Below are 16,330 nucleotides of genomic sequence, written 5' to 3' on the forward strand. Positions count from 1 at the left end.
GGTATAGTAAGAACAGACAAATGTGAATGTTGGAGATGCCGTGACGTGGTGCTCTGCATGATCCTTGTCCTTCAAGTTACCTGAGCTCACACTGTGTTATAAATAAGACAAACAGGTACAAGTGTGCAGACCACTACGTAAAGATACACTTGTGTCTTGAGATATTCATCATTTACCTATTTTTTTTTTTTCACAATTAAAAAAGTGAACATGCATCTTGCATTCTATGTAGCATCTCTAGAAATTCATTCTTTTGAATGAAGGTTTGATCATAGTATTCTAATTTGTGTTGATGTGGCCTGGTACAGAGGCCAGTTGTGCAAGAAACCCTTCTGCAGCAGCATCCTTTGGAAACCTTCTTTCCATTGGCGTTGGACATTCTCAAGCCAGAGCTTCCTACAAGGGGCTGTTGAGAACAGTGTGGATGATTGTCATGCCACAAGGTAGAGTTCTGGAGAGGTGCGTGTAGAAAGATTGCTTACTGCTTTGTAAAGAATGGGGGGAGAAAAGGACAGATAGCTAGACCTTGAGGCTAGTTATGGTGATGAACCATATTAAAGCAGCTTCCAGACAGGACTGGATCCCTATTTCATAAGGGGCTTTATAACCTGGACTGCCAGTCTTAGCCCCAAAGACTTCCAGTTAAATACAGAACAAATGAATAAACAGGTCCCATAAGACCAGATCTGGTGAAATTAAGGGAACTTCTCATGGTCATTTTTTTTTATGGAGGATCAAAGCCTTAGAAGGTCCCCCTCTACACACAGTGTCCCTTGTAAGCCTGTGCTTCCAGGGGTTCACAAGCTAGCACTAGAAGTTTGTGTGGGTTGAAACTTGCTATGCAAGATCTTTGCCTGGGGGCCATTTGGTTTGATGTGTTTGACAAAATGTTAAGAGCTCCTGAGTTAACTGCGCCAAACAAATAGTTTCCTAGAGGCTGAGATGGTTTTTGGAACTTCCTTGAGGGAAAATTCCCAATTGGCAGAAAATCTATGAAAGCAAAAGCAACTCATGACATTGTAACCTATTGAAGCATATATTGCTCTCAGCTCCATCTGTAATCATTGTTTCTCTGTTGTAGATAATTCTTCTAGTATTAATATTGAGAGTAGTATAATGGGAACCCATTGGGCCATCAAGAATGGCTAGTGAAGGACACCATTTCATATGGTCTCAGTGTTCCTTTTGGAAACAGGGCCAGCCGACAAATCAGACTGGGAAAGCCTTCAGCTGTCCAAGCCTGTTTTAATACCCACTCATCCAAAAGGAAACATATGGGACCATAAGAGGGAAAACACTAATGCACAAAGCGTAAGTGGAGGAATAGACAGGGAATAACAGAAGTGCCAGTGCTTGCAACGAGGCAGACTCTTCTTCAAGGATAGTAAACCAGAAATGCTCTTTTCCAGCTCCATGACCCAGTATTGTAGGTGGTCACCACGGCTGGCACCCTGATCCATTGGTATGATGGATGCACTGCAGAGTTTCCAAAGGGTGTGACTGAGGTGTGGAATTCAGCTGAGCTCACACCTTCTGTCAGCTGCCAGAAGTGGGAGAGGCATCCCGGGACCTGTTCCCTCTAATTACACTCCCTGGTCTTGACAAGTAAATGCATCCAGAATCAGAGAATGGGGGATGGAGGAATCTGTGGAACCCATAGCTCCACCAGCCAAACCTAACACCAAGGAGTGGTGGATTAGGAACGCTTTCCCCATGAGACCAGCAGCCTCGATGACTAGCCAAGAAATGTGTGGGAGACAAGAACTAATCCTCTTTGAGAAGAACCTGTAATTTTCCCCCAGGAGAGAAATAGTGCTACAGCTGGAAGGACAGGGTAAGAGCAGCACTGCCTCCAGCTCTGTCTGAGCATGCGGCAAATCTACTACTTGCATGGGAACACTGAGGCTGAACATCACCATCATGTAATAGTGTGTGTTCATCTGAAGAGAGAGTGGAGGAGGTAATAAAATAGCTTACAGTGATTTGGCTTTCAGAGAACATGCAACACAAGTTACACCAATTCCATGGGTATGCCCTGGGCAGAGACAGGCTGTGGTAGTTGTAGCAGGAGTAGTAGCAAAATGGAGGGATGGCATAAAATTAAGCTGTTGTAATGAAGTTGCACAGGTTGATGGAGGCTTTATCCTATTATATGGTGAGCTGTTGTATTGATATGTGAGGCACAAGAGAGTCCCATTCTATTTTCCTTACGGTGCTACTTTGGCACTTCCATTTCATTTCTGAGAGTTGCAGTCTAATCCTAAGGTAGTCCTGAATGCTCCAGTTTTATATTATCATGGGGAGATTTTATAAGTTCTCCTGTGGCAGAACGTGGGCTGTATGTGGCACAAAGTATACCCATGACCTGATGGAAAGTATTAGAAAACTGGCTGATCCTTCACAGAGCCAAAGGCATGCAGGAAAGTGTTAATATTCTTTGTCTCTTTCCTTTTCTTCCTTCCAAATTCCTACCTGTCCTCACTAGGGAAAAGCTGAGCACAGTCTGGCCCAGACTGATGATTCCAGCGAGCACATGTAATGCCACTAGCACCTACATGTGTGAAATCCCCCCCTCTTACTGCAGAACACTCTTCAGAACAGGGCCTGGGGCTGTCCCTTATGGTTCAGGCAGCAGCAGCCATTTAGCACCGGCAGTTGTAGCTCTTCTCACCTGCCCAGCCTGCCTGACTTTTCCAGGCTTGCTAGTGCCTGTGGGAGCTGAACTTGATCCTCCAGCTCTCCTTGCTATCCACATGCTTCCTAGAGACTTGCTTTTGAACTAAAGTGCCTGAATCTGGTCTCGGGATTCAGGGAGGCAGCATGCCACTGGTGATTACTGATAGCAATTACTGCACATTAGGATGTACACTCATGACATCTAGCAATATGGGCTGAAGCAGATTAAAGATTAAAACACTCACTTGACAAGGCAATAGGAGTCATCCTTTCAGTAGAGAACTTTCAGTTTAGAGTACCTGCCTGATATCCATCCTCACTCTTCTGTTGATTTATACTTGGACATGTTTCTGAGAAGCTGTGACTTATTTAGACCCCCTTTCCTGTGAATAAGGAGTTTAAAATTGTTTCTTCCTATGTTCATCATTTTGCACTTGTCTATACTAGTAGCTAATGGAGTTGAGTTGCAGAAGTCTCACAGCTGGAAATGACAGTCAGAGCCAGATGTTCACACCCTAGGCCAGACACAGCTGTTTCTCTGTAGCTGGCAAGGGACGTGGAACAAGTAAATGCAGAGACAGCAAACCTGAAAAAAATCTAAGGTAATCAGGCTGAATATGCCTGGAGATTTAGGCCATCTGGAAGATTGCCAGAGGGCTATTTATTTTGATGTCTACACCTGCTGAATGGGAATGCTTTGTGTGAACTCAAAGCTTTAAGAGATACTGTCTCTCTCCCTTTTTCAGCACTCCACTCCCTCTGGGGCAGTGTTGCTTGCTTGATAAATTGTGCTCTACAAGCTAAGGTTTGGGGGGGAGGTTATAAAAAAGACCCTAAAACTGATCATATTTCCTGGCTGTTGATGAGGGTAGAAGCAGAGTGCTGCAGCACTGGGGAAAAGAAAGGGAACACAGTGTCACAGACTGCCCTTTGGAGGGTTAAGTCTGTAAGCAGAGTAATCTCCTGGGTGTGTTTGCCCCATTTATAGGGAATTGGAAGAAAAATTCCCATAAGCTTTTTACTTGCTATTCTGTGCACATTGCACCTTCATGGGCTTAGTGTAAGAGATTTCTCCCACCTGGCTCAGCCCTTTAGCATGCAATCCCTTCTTTACAGCGTGTGCTTGCCTTGCTGTCATCTTGAAAGCTCTTGGGATTTTTACTTTACATGAAGTTTTGGTGTTGCTAGTGGTGATGAGCATGCTCCTTCAGTGATGAACATTTGATTAGGATAATTTCTCGGGGCCAGGGTAGGATTTTTGGGCAAACAAGACCAAGAGGATCAGAGATAGAAGGACCACTATTCTGAAGTTGCTTGCAGGATAAGGGTTTCTCAGAAGATGCTGGTTTCCCTGAGTCCCTCTGCTACTGTAGGGAAACAAGACCATCTCACAGGTGACAGAGCAGTTACCTTATGACATTGCTCCTTAATAGAAGTAATAGAGATTAATCTCTTCTATTACTAATAGAAGTAGAATAATAGAAGTTAATAGTTACTATTACTGCTGCAAAAAATAATCTCTTCTGAATACACAAAAATCTGTCTTCTCTTTTATTTTTACCAGTATTTTCCTGGTCATTGTTCTGATTCATTCAGATAATTCTTTGAGCAATATTCTACTCTCACACTCCCTGCAGCCATTAGCAACATAGATTTTTGCCATCTCCCCAGCATGTGCTGAGCAGTAACTCTGTTGTAGCTGACATGCAGCATATGCAGCTGCACTGATGATAATTGTGCCCACTGCTGTCAGTACCATTCCTGGTTCTCAGATGTGCAGCAAACAGGGGATATGTCATGCCATATGACATCATGCTCTGCAATAAAAGCTGTGGGGAAGGAGGAAGTTGGAGGACATTCAGAATGGTGGTGTTTGTCTTCCCAAATAACTGTTACTGTGATGGAGTCTTGCTTTCCTGGAAATGGCTAAACATCTTCCTACCGATGGGAAGTAATGAATGAATTCCTTGTTTTGCTTTACTTGCATATGCAGCTTTTGCTTTACCTTTTAAACTGTCTTTATCTCAACCCATGAGTTTACCCTCTTTCTCTTCTGATTCTCTCCCCCACCTCACTGGGGGGGGTGAGTGAGCAGCTGTGTGGTGCTGAGCTGCCTGCTGAGGTTAAACCACAACATATCCCAAAGGCAATAGTCAGTTCAGTGGATTATCTGAAAATGCAGCATAGTTTTCCCTCAATTTCCCCACCTTTGCCGAAGGATACAGTGGATTTTCTAACCTTATTCTTATGGACTATCTATTTCTTAACCTGACCAGGATAGTGGAAAAGCTGCTGTATTATGCTATGATGCTTTGCCCGAGGAAGAAGATACGGTTTTTCTTTGATTATTTGTTTGGTTTCCATTAGCAGATAGGTGAACTACAGAGAGTACTTGAGCTGACACCTTTGAAGGACATGAGATTTTAAAACAAATAAAAGGAGATCCACTGTGTGTTATAAGCAATAATCAATAATTAAAAGCCTTGTTAAAGCATTGCTGAAGAGTACTTCAGAAGAAAAGTAGTTATACTGCATTTCATGGTTAATTCAATGTCAATTAGCTGATTGTTAACTTCCCTCCAGCTAAATCTTGTTCAGCACAGAGAAGAGAAATCAAAAGCATTCTAGCTTTAACAAGCCTAGTGTTTCAATCATTCATCTCTGCCCGCAGGCTCAAAATCAATGTCAACAGACGTTTCATTGCAATTTTATCAGCCATTTCTGCATGTCACTGTTTCTTGGCTGCCCTGATTGTCCCTGAAAACTGTCTGTGGGAATTGGAATTCATCTTGAGGAGAAAGCTGAACAGGCTGCACTTACTCTTGTCTAACTCGTTGTTGGGTTTTCTGTCATCTGGGTAATCACGAGTGCTGGTGTCCACCTGCGCTTCCTAAACGGCTCGGTGACCTCCTCTCCCGTGGAAGGGCCCGCAGGCAGATCTCTAATCCTCCAGCCACGCCAGCACAGCCCGGGGTCCGGGGCGGCCCTCGGCAGCGCTTCAGCACCGCGGTCAGCGCCCGCGGGCGGCCCTTCCAGTACCGCGCACAGCGCCCGTCCTGCGGCCTCAGCCTCCTCTTCCTCGGGCATCAGCCGAGCAGCCGGTGTCAGCACGGGCAGAAGGAGCTTTAAGGGTGTGAACATCCTGAAAGCATAAAGAAATTGAGGGGTGCTTGGATATAAAAGTTTTTCTAACTACATGTGCTTGAATCTGAGGCCCCCATCATCAGAAGGATGTGGAGCTGTTGGAGTGAGACCAGAGGAGGCCACGAAGATGATCAGGGGGCTGGAGCACCTCTGCTCTAAGGTCTCCGAGAAAGGGCTAAGTCATACTAGCATGCTGCTGGTTAGTACAGTGAATTAATATGGATCTATAAAAAGAAGAAACCTCTCTTTTCCCAACTGAGATGTCATTCTTGTCCATCAATATATGATTAATTCTGTTCCCATGCCCCTGTGTTCAGTTTGAAACTGTTGTCATCAAACATCTACTAGACAACTTAGCAAAAGCAGACCAAGGATAGGATTGACCTACTCATAGCTCAGAAATACCTTGGCTGTAAAAATCAGTAGGTAAGACAGACTTAACCCGAAAAGATGAATTATTGCCCCTATCAGGTAGAATGTATGTGCTTTTAGTGTGTATTACACTAATACTTTTGAAAGAACTGATTGACTTTGGAGGTCTGTGGCTTTCTGCCTACTCACTTCAGGATCAGGGTGTACCCAGCCCCTGGTGAGAAGAGTGGAGTCACTGTCATTACCCTTAACACACGAGTTGGTTCTTCAGCCATTACCCTCATCACCTTGGATAAAATGATTTAGTGAAATGAATGTGATCTAAATCTCCTTGCCAAGATTATAAGAGACTTGGCATCTGTCCAGGCCAGCATTTGGTCACTGTTGCTACTGAGGTAAATAGGAGCCCAAGTCAACAAAACTGAGGATTTTTCTCCAGCTCAGAGATGTTTGCTAACACTGACACATGCCCTTGGATCAGATAGAAGTTTTAGAAGTTCGTTCATTTTGATAATGGGCAGGTGGCCCACTCTGTTGCTCCAGTTTATGTCATGTTGGGGAGGCTATAGAGAGACAAACTAAAGTACAGGTCAGAACAAGCCCACACTGTTGTACCATTTGTGTCTGAAGGGCTGAATTCTACAGCTGATATTCTAACAGTTTCAAACATGTTTGCCTTAATGGATAGCACTGAATTTCTGATTCTATTCTCCCAGTTTTGCTGCAGGTCTGATGATCACTGTTGTGATGCTTCCGCTTCAATGGCGCCACTAATAATACTGATGCAAAGGAAAAGTCTAGTTCAGGTACCTGCTACTCACAAAGTCCTTCATCACAGAACTAGTTTACTTCTTCCTTTTCTTGTTTTGTTTTGTTTTGTTGGGGTTTTTTTTAAGAGAATAGATGCTTTCACTCCTGTCACAATAAGGTAGAGTATTGCTGCCATAATAAATCTTTGCTTTTCTGCTGCTGTTCCATGCAGCCTTTCCTTTGCTTGACCCCCTCTCATGTGTCCTTGTTTTTTCTTCCCATGTTAAAGTCAGAGATAAGATTGTGCCATGAGAATTCCAGAGCAAGGAGGCTTTGTGGCTTCATAATGCGTAGTATGTAAATTCACATACTAGTGTCTGACCCTAGAGTGGAATAGTTCAGAATGGGAAATAGGAGAGAGAGGCTTCTGATTGCATTGCTTCACGAAAAATCCTTTGTAATAGCTGTATGTACTTTACAAGAATTCTAACATTAAAGGTTTAAGCTAAACTGTGCTGCATGATATTAGGGATGAGAGCTAGACCAAAGTTTCTGGCTCTTCCCAAGGACATATTCCATTGATAGCAAGTTTCTTTCAGGCTACAAAAAGTCAAGTTCATGTGTTGCACTGGGTCTCCAGCACACAAAACATATGAACTCAGCTACTGGTATTCAGCCCTGCAGTTTGCCTTTACAATAGAGGGTGGGAAGGTGGTCAGGGAGGACGACACAGACTGGAGGTGAATCAGAGGTTGCTATTTCCTCTTTAGATTGAAACAAGATGTGTGACATGGCCTCTCCCTCTCTGAAAACATGAATGCACATTATCAAGATTGTAGCAGCAATGATAATGGGACAGGATTGACGGGGAGGGAGTAGACATGATCCGTGAGGCAAAGGCAGGGGTGGGGGAAGAATATGACTTGACCAAATGCAGTTCTTGGGTTTTCTCTTCATGAAACAATGATATCCACTAGGTCATTTTACAGACATCCCTTCCCTGGGACGGTGTTGCGCCTTAGCTTGGTGCTGTGAGCATGTGGATCAATGGAAAAACCATTCCTTTGGGTTTTCTCATAGTTGCTTTCCAGTGCAGCATCTCAGCTAGACTGTGGCTGCATGTTCTTTGCCAGGAAATGCTTCTGGTGTTTACAGAATTGTGCAGAACCAGACAGTTGGGGCCTACAAGCATCACCAGAATACCAGTGAACTTACCCAAGTTTCAATGTCAGAGTTCCATTTCTCCTTGATTCTCTCAGAAACAGCTAAAATCAAGGCTTTTTTCCAGAGCTTATGCTAAGAAAAAGCTCAAAATCCAACAATGCAAAAAAAAAAATGAAAACCAAAAGACTCCTAAATGCAAAAATGTTTTTCCCCGGGGAGATACCAATCTTGCTGCCATCAGTGGAACCAGCAGTTTGCCCTGAACTTGGTACTGCACCGACCTCTCTGGGGGCACAGAACTCTCTCTGCCTGCAGTTATATCGAAATGAGTATTTGTTTTTCTGGTACAAGCTTCTAAAAAGAAAAGAACCAGTCCCTTGTGGAAATACGTTCACATGAGCTGACAAGAGCCGTCCTCTCTTTTCAGGTTTTAAGAAGTGGTGTTTTCAGTGCAGGAAGGTGATTCTTGTCTCCCAGGATCTCTTTCTCTCGGGGTTGCAGAAACAACAGCCAACTTCTTTTTAGCCTAAATTGGCTGAGGATAAAGAAAATTAAACACTCTGGGAAAAATGCAGGGGAGAAACAAAAAAGGGAGAACAAAAAAACCTTCATCTGAAAAGAAAAAAAGGTGAAACTTTTCAGAATAAAGTAATATTCTCCTATTTAGATTTTCCAATTTCTGGGACTTTTAAAAAAGTGCCTTTTCCTATTAAGAAAATTGCTTTCACTTCCCTGCAATGAACAGAGTTCTGTTTCTAATGGTGGAAGCAGTTGAGTGTAGCTGCTGAGTAGCTGGAGTGGGGATCCGACTATCAATGCGTCATGAGCTAAATGTGATTTGAGATGCAGTTTGCTTTTCTCTATCTCAGATCTCGGGGCTAAACCACAAACTGTACATGACACAACTAAATTAATATTTAAAAATAATTACTTGCTGCCTGAAGGTAAACAGAAAAAGGGTAAATAATTGATAGCACTGGGACTGCCACACTGTAAGTCTGCTGAGCGTTTATGATGTGCTGTGAAGGTTCAAAGGGATTGCTCGTCTGCTGCCTCTGAAGGAGGGTTTTTGCTAATCATTCCAGGGCTTGTTTTGTCAGCCAGCAACGTTTGCAGAGTTTGAAGCACTAGAATAGAATGCCAGCTTAATTTAGGCAAATCTCTAACTTAATTTACTAACTTTCCTTCCAAGATTTGCATTGTAAATGATAAGGTGATTTTCATATATATAATATTTTTTCTTTATCCCATCAACATCTGAAGGGAAATTTCATGTGGTCTGCTGCCAAGAATGCAGAGTAACTTGCGTTTAAGGAGTGCTTACATAACGTGCCACCCTGTGACAATACCTGTCTGCAGAGCTTGCTGATGCCTTGACACTTGGCAGCTATTCACATTTCAGTGGTAAATATCCCTCCTCTTATAGCCCAACACCAGAATAACCAGCATTCAAAGTGGCAGATGACCATAAAGAAAGGTCAGTGATTTCAGATTGATTCGTTACCCCACGACCACCCCAGTCAGAAAACTTCTTGCACTGATTGTTGCATTGAAGCAGGGGGGTCAGAATTGCCAACTCCACACAGGATTTGACAGTTTTCTGGTGTTAAAGCAAAGGATAAGAAAATCCACTGGCAATAGATGTGGAGAGTCTAGCAGCAGACCTACAGTGTATTTAAATAAGGTGCCATACTTGTATGTATGTATGTAAATAAGGTGCCATGGGGCAGAGATTGTTAGATAAGACTTTTTAAAGGCGAAGAAAACCCAAGCAGATGGTAGGATCTATCAGCAATGCCAGCTGATCGAGTGATTCCCAAAGTGTGATTTGCAATACCTATTTTACTTAGGATTAGAACACGGATTCTTCTCTTTGTGCCAGTCAGACCTTCCTAATGGGAGCTACTTTAACACCTAGCTCTGCATCACACTTGACTTTCACTGCTTGAAAAAGCAATCTAAGCTCTCATTCGGATTTTACAAGAAAAGGATCAAATACCATACTAAGGTGTACAAGCATGAGTGTCATCTGAAGACAGAGTAATTCTTACGCTCTATTGAACAGCAGTAAGGCTTTAAGTAGAATCCGTGAGTCTTTTTTCCAGCTGATGTGCATGTGGAAGTGAACAGCAAGAACAACTAAATAAAAAGCATGATGTGCAAAGAGGGACTGACAAAAGTATGTTTTGTTCAGTCCAGAGAAGACAAATGGGAAACAGTAGAGCAGCCATTACATATGTAAAACGTTGCAGCAAAGAGGAGGGAGTACTTGGTTCTCCCATATGTTTCTTATAATGGCTTAAACTGGGCTCTAGAGGGGGAAAAAAGGGAAATGCTTCTGATGGTAGAGATGGGTCACAGTCAGAGCAGATTGCTGGCGGGGGCTGTGGAATCTCTGTCACTGGAGATTAACAACATGTCAAACAAATACTGTCTATAAGGGATGATTTTCAGAGTACCTCAGTCCTGTCTCTTCCAGACCTGGCAGACCAGGGCTAAATAATAGAGACACAAAGAAGCTGAGCACTGAGTCTCAAGCGGGATGTGTTTGCCTGTGTATATTGGCTCCAAGCTCAGTGTTTGTGTGAAACATATTATAAACACATTTGAGGGTGCTGAGGTGCTGGCACAGGGTGCCCAGAGAAGCTGTGGCTGCCCCATGCCTGGCAGTGTTCAAGGCCAGGTCAGACAGGGCTTGGGGCCACCTGGTGTTGTGTAAGGTGCCTCTGCCCATGGCAGGGGTCTAAGGTCCCTTCCAACCCAAACCAGGCTGGGATTCTATGATATTAAGGGAAAAGAGGTTGCCAGGTTTTATGTTTTATAACTACTTTTTCAGCATTTGGTTGTTCCTGTATGTCCTAGCTCTGCAGATCCTTACTTACCAGAGAATCCCTATTCTCACTGACAAAAATAATACTATTTCTTGTCCTTCTGATTTCAGAGGAAGGCCTAAAAGTGTGGCTGGCTGCAGCCAAGAGGCTCAGAAAGCAGAAGGCAGCACATCTCTTTCATTATATCATTGCCGGGGCAGGGAACTCCTGCTTTTTCATGCTTGGGGTTCCCAATGCAAGAAAAGGCAAAACAAAAAAAAGAAGTCTACTCTGAACTCTGTTCCAACACTCAGGTCACCACCCTTCTCCTTTCTTCCCCACACCCAGGACCACACACTTGCACTTGCACCTCCAGGCATGCCTGTCTGCCTGCCAGCACAGCGGAGGTTACCGATCTCATCGCAGCTCTGCTTATCTTTCAAAGCAAAACGTCCTAAAAGAAACCCCAAGAGCTCGGTGGTGCAACCCCAGGCCCTGCCACGGAGCATGGCCACACTGAGTTGTGCACAGGCTGGGGAAAGAAGCATCTGAGGCTGCAAGCAACAAGTTCTTGTTGGGAAAGTGGCCAATGGGTTTTATAGGAAGAAGCAGCAAAAGGCAAGTCAAAGTGTTTGCTGCTTTAAGGCAGTGTGAAGCATTGAAGCAGACTGGGGCACCTCTGGCCAGTACAGGAATCATAAGGGGAAATTAATTTTTGTTATCTTTCTCTGAAAAAGTTGGTTTATGTTGTTTGCAGGAGTGTTTTATGGGACCCAGGCCTTTGCTGTGTTACCAGCTCGAGGAACAGGAAAACAGGGATTCTTTCTTGAGCGCAGTTGTGAACAAGCACAGGGCAGACCCAGCATCAAATTTCAGTATCTGCTGCTAGCCAGATGTCCATGCAGGTGCTCTGGCCCTTCCTTTCTCTCTGTGAGAGCTTGCTGCTCTGAGTGGGATGTCAGGTTTTAGCTTATTCATCTTTTCTGTTTGATGTCTGTAGAAGAAAGTAGCCAACGCGGTGTTGAGAACTGCTGCTGAGTCAAACCAGAGGTTCTGTCTGCGTTTCAAACACCCGTAACACATCTGACAGACAAGGTTTGGCAGGTACTGAACAAGCTGAAGCTTCCCCAGGTGCCAGGATACAGTTTACATTTATTTCATAACACATTTTACCTCCCACATGGGCAGTACCCCCCCAGTAAGAGCCGGAGCCCGCTGTAGCTCTAGCTTGTAGAATACTGTAAGTACAAACAGAGCCACTTGGAATGGGACAAGAGGTTACTGCCTCAAAGGAGATGTTTTCTCCTTCTGTTTTGCAGCAATGAGGAATAATTCTCTAAACTGGGCACTTAGTACTGGACAAGACTGATCCTTTTTCAGCAAGTTCCCATCTGATCAATCTGCCACATGGTGAAGGAAGAGCCTGGAAGGATCCACTTATTATAAGTAGGTCTGGAATACAGGGACACTTTCCAACGTTTCCATCAACTGCTGAAATCCTTTCAATCTGAAGTAGTAAGGGGATGTTCTTGTTCTCCAGCTCATAAATAAAGGTATTTAAAATGCAGTCTTTTCTAGGAACTCACTCTCAACACTGTATTGAAGAAGGCCTCTTATAAAGGATGTGCTCACTCATGGTAAGTATTACAGACACAGAAGAAATTATGCTTTTTATTTAAAAAGAAAAAGGAAAATCCTGGGAATAGCTACTGGGCTACATTGGTTTGTCTTTACCAGGGAATAAATTGGCATTTCTACAAACAGGGAATGGTATTGTTAATGGGAATTTTGTTTGACTGCAAGATTTCTGCCAGGGTAGTAATTTGGTGTATTAGGAGGTTAGTCCTGTAGAAAGGACAGGAGTGGAAATAGCTACTGAGCATTGATTGAATCAAAAACTAAAAGGTATCACCTTGAAGAGAACTTGCCTTGAAAACACTGAGGCTTTTGGAGGTGGATGCCAGAAGCTGTGAAGCCAGCCATCTCAGTTCAGCTTCCCAGAGAATGCAGTAATACATGCAATAAAGAGCTTCTGGTAGTGAAATACCCACTTGTGAACTGTTTATGGGTATAAGAAAAATGGATCTGAGGTCTTGCCACCTGAGTTCCCTTCCTCTCCCTCCGTAGGTTATCAGCATGAAAACAGGAAATGAATTGGACACCATTAATAAAACATGAAGCCTTCGTGTTCAGGCTCTGTGCTCTGTCGTTCAAGTGTAGAAGACACTGTGTGAGAAGGAAACAGGGGAGTCAAATCCACAAGTTCATTTTACTCTTTGTAACTACAGAGCAAACTTTGGCTCAGACTTGGAACTAAACCTTTCTTTTCTATCCCTGAATGTATTGAAAAGCTTTTAAACCCTGATACAGAAATCCTGAAGGATTGTTACTGAACTGTGAGTGGTCTGAGATTTTCCTAATAGATGTCACCAGTAATTCAAGATTGCCAATACTGGCTTTCACTCTCATGTGTCTTTCACTGCAGTGTACATTTTTAGGCCTTGTTTTTGTGCAGTTGCTTTTGGAGCTGTTTATATGGCACAGTTGCTTTCACTGTGATAGATGCCCCTTTTTGCCAGTTGCTTATGTTTGTGATTTTAGGAATGTCCCAAGATACGTACCTTGAGCTCCTCTGGGGGCTCATTTTGCTACAGAGGAATGTATATTCTCCTGTCTCATAATGATGGTTCCACTAAAGAACAAAGGATTAGCCTCAAAGAATAGAGGTCTATATGAAGTACACTGAAAGACCCCCCCAGCACCATCACCTTTTCTGTCTGTATTTTAAAATCATCTCATGAAAGCTTATGGTCACAGCAGTATGCAGCCCAAGGATGAGAACTCACAAACCTGTTATGAAAAAGTCATGGGAACAAAAGCAGAAGACCCGGTTCAGCCAGACAAAGAGGCCTTCTGCAGCTATAATAAAGGCTTGTTTTGCTCTATGGGGGAGTTTAATTGCAAAATACTTAGCATAGGTGAATCATAAGGAGCCTAACCATAGGAAGAGGTTAACCACAGTTATAGGAAAGATTCATCTGAGGCTACAAGAAACAAGTTCTTGGTGGGAAGAAACCAGAAGACTCTCCCCAGCTGTGGACAGGCCTACTTCTGAAACTGGTTGAGTTGAGAGGCCAAAGCAGGAATTCTCCTCCTAACCTCGGTCTAGTGGAAGGTGTCCCTGCCCATGGCAGGGGTTTGGAACTAGGTGATCTCTAAGGTCCCTTCCAACCCAAACCAGTCTGAGATTCTGTGATTCTTTGACCTTAGATAGTTCTTTTAGGAAATAGCCAAGTACGAGGTCAGGTGGAAAGATAAGATGTTTATTGCTGGTGGGAATTTTTGTCAGGTTGCTGTGGCTGGAACCACCAGTTCATCTCCCATGGGAGACAATGCTTCACAGTAAGGTCTACCACAAGTGTAACCTGGGGATTATTAGGACTTCCATATTTTTTAACAAGTTGATACATTCTCAGTGATAAATAAACGTGGAAGCACTGCTTCCTGGGTCCTGTCAGGAGCGAGAGGCCCCAGTCTGATGGAGACTTTAGGCCTTTGATTATTTCTGTTTAGTCTCCTTTGAAAGAACCTGTTTGTGAGATGTGCCTCTCGCTTCATTCCCAAAGTGCAGAAGTAAAACCTGAAAGTGGGGGAGAAGCCTGGGCAGTGAGACAATGCCCATTCGGCCAAGTTACGATTTCAGTGTTATAGTTCAACTCAATTAAACCTAATTTTCTTGGCTGCCATGGACAAGTTTGATGATAGGAAATTGGATTTGACTCATGACAATATAAAGGGGCATTTTGGTAAATGTACATTTTCAGCCAAAATTATTAGTTCAACTAACAGAGTAGGATTGTGTTTTCATTGAAGTTTATGGTACCATTTGGTTTACTTGTTTTTGCTGTCTGTCTCCCTCCATAGCAAGCACAGCCAAGCTCTAATTCTCAACTGTTTGAAGTTATTTAGTCTCATGAGAGAGATGCCAGACAATTCATTGGACGATATTCAAAGTATTAGTGAGGTTAATTCTAATTGCACAGAAGGATCTATATTAACATTTCTATTTCAACACATTTTTTGTTATTTGGGGTTTAGGTCACATGAGTTGTTTTTCTACATGATTTCATTTCTGTTGTTGGAATATCTAAATGTGAGATACTAAAATTACTATACAACCAGTTCATATGCCAAGGAACTTATCCTTTGGTTGTGTGAGAATATTTTGGGAAGTATTCTGAGCCCTTAGAATGACAACCTGATAAAAAAAACCCAAAACATTGAAGCCATTCTTTTCATAGAATCCCAGACTGGTTTGGGTTGGAAGGAACCTTAAAGTTCATCCAGTTCCAACCCCCTGCCATGGGCAGGGACACCTTCCACTGTCACAGGTAAGAACTTCTTCCTAAGATCTCATCTAAATCTACCTTCTTCTAGTTTTCCCTCAGAAAGATTTGTCTGAAAATGCCCGTTTCCAGTGTTCCCACCCAGCTCTAGCCAGTACTTAGGCGTGGGCCATGGCAGCACCTGAAACCACCCAAGATGCTCAGGATAGTCCCTGGGGGTGCTGCGCACAGCGTGGGTGCTGGAAGCCGCAGAGCAGCCCCACTCCAGTGCTGGGAGCACGTGCAGAGGCTGCGCAGCCCAAAGGCTCTGGGGTTGGGTAGGGGATCCATAGCAAGGGGGGAATCACCCTGCAACAGGCTCGGGCAGAGCCACAGGGCCAGGCATGAGCTTCAGAGGAACCCCAGTGAATGGGCCCATTCTCTCTGTCGGTCATGGGTGTGCTAGTCCATGTGTCTTCTTAGCACTGACTCTTGTGTGGCTTCCACCTGAGCACAGTCTTGTACCCTGGGGAGATACAGCACCTTGTAAATGAAAGAAACAGATGAAAAGGAAAATGCTGGAGACTGAGAAGCACTGCTCTGAAAAACCTCTTTTGGACAAATCCTTCCTATTGAGGAACCACGTTCTGTTTGCAGTTTGAGGTTATTGGGAATATAAATAGGAAAATTCTGAGAACAGTGAAGAAGAATGCAGCTGAAGCCTTGCTGTTTGGGATCAGCTGAGTGGACATCTGAGTGACCATGATCAATTGAGTGAAGCATGGAATCATAGGCTACCAGGTTGGAAGTCTAACTGGATGTGTTCATGGGGGTGGGTGCCTTAATATGACTGAGACAATGTGGGACTTAGTGTTGCTCAGTAAGAATGGGAGTCACTTAACTTAGACTAAAATACAACAGCACTTGGAGCTGGCTGCAAAGACATTTCTCCTGGAAAAGGAGATAGTTGGGAATAGCCTTAATTTTCCCTTCAGAGTGTTTCTAAATAACACATCTCTGTTCTTTTTTGAAATATTAATATGTTAAATGTCCAAACTGTTCTTGCTGAGAATGATGCCTGTGTTCCAT

Source organism: Strigops habroptila, chromosome 12 (genome assembly GCF_004027225.2).
Source record: "Strigops habroptila isolate Jane chromosome 12, bStrHab1.2.pri, whole genome shotgun sequence".
Lineage (NCBI taxonomy): Eukaryota > Metazoa > Chordata > Aves > Psittaciformes > Psittacidae > Strigops > Strigops habroptila.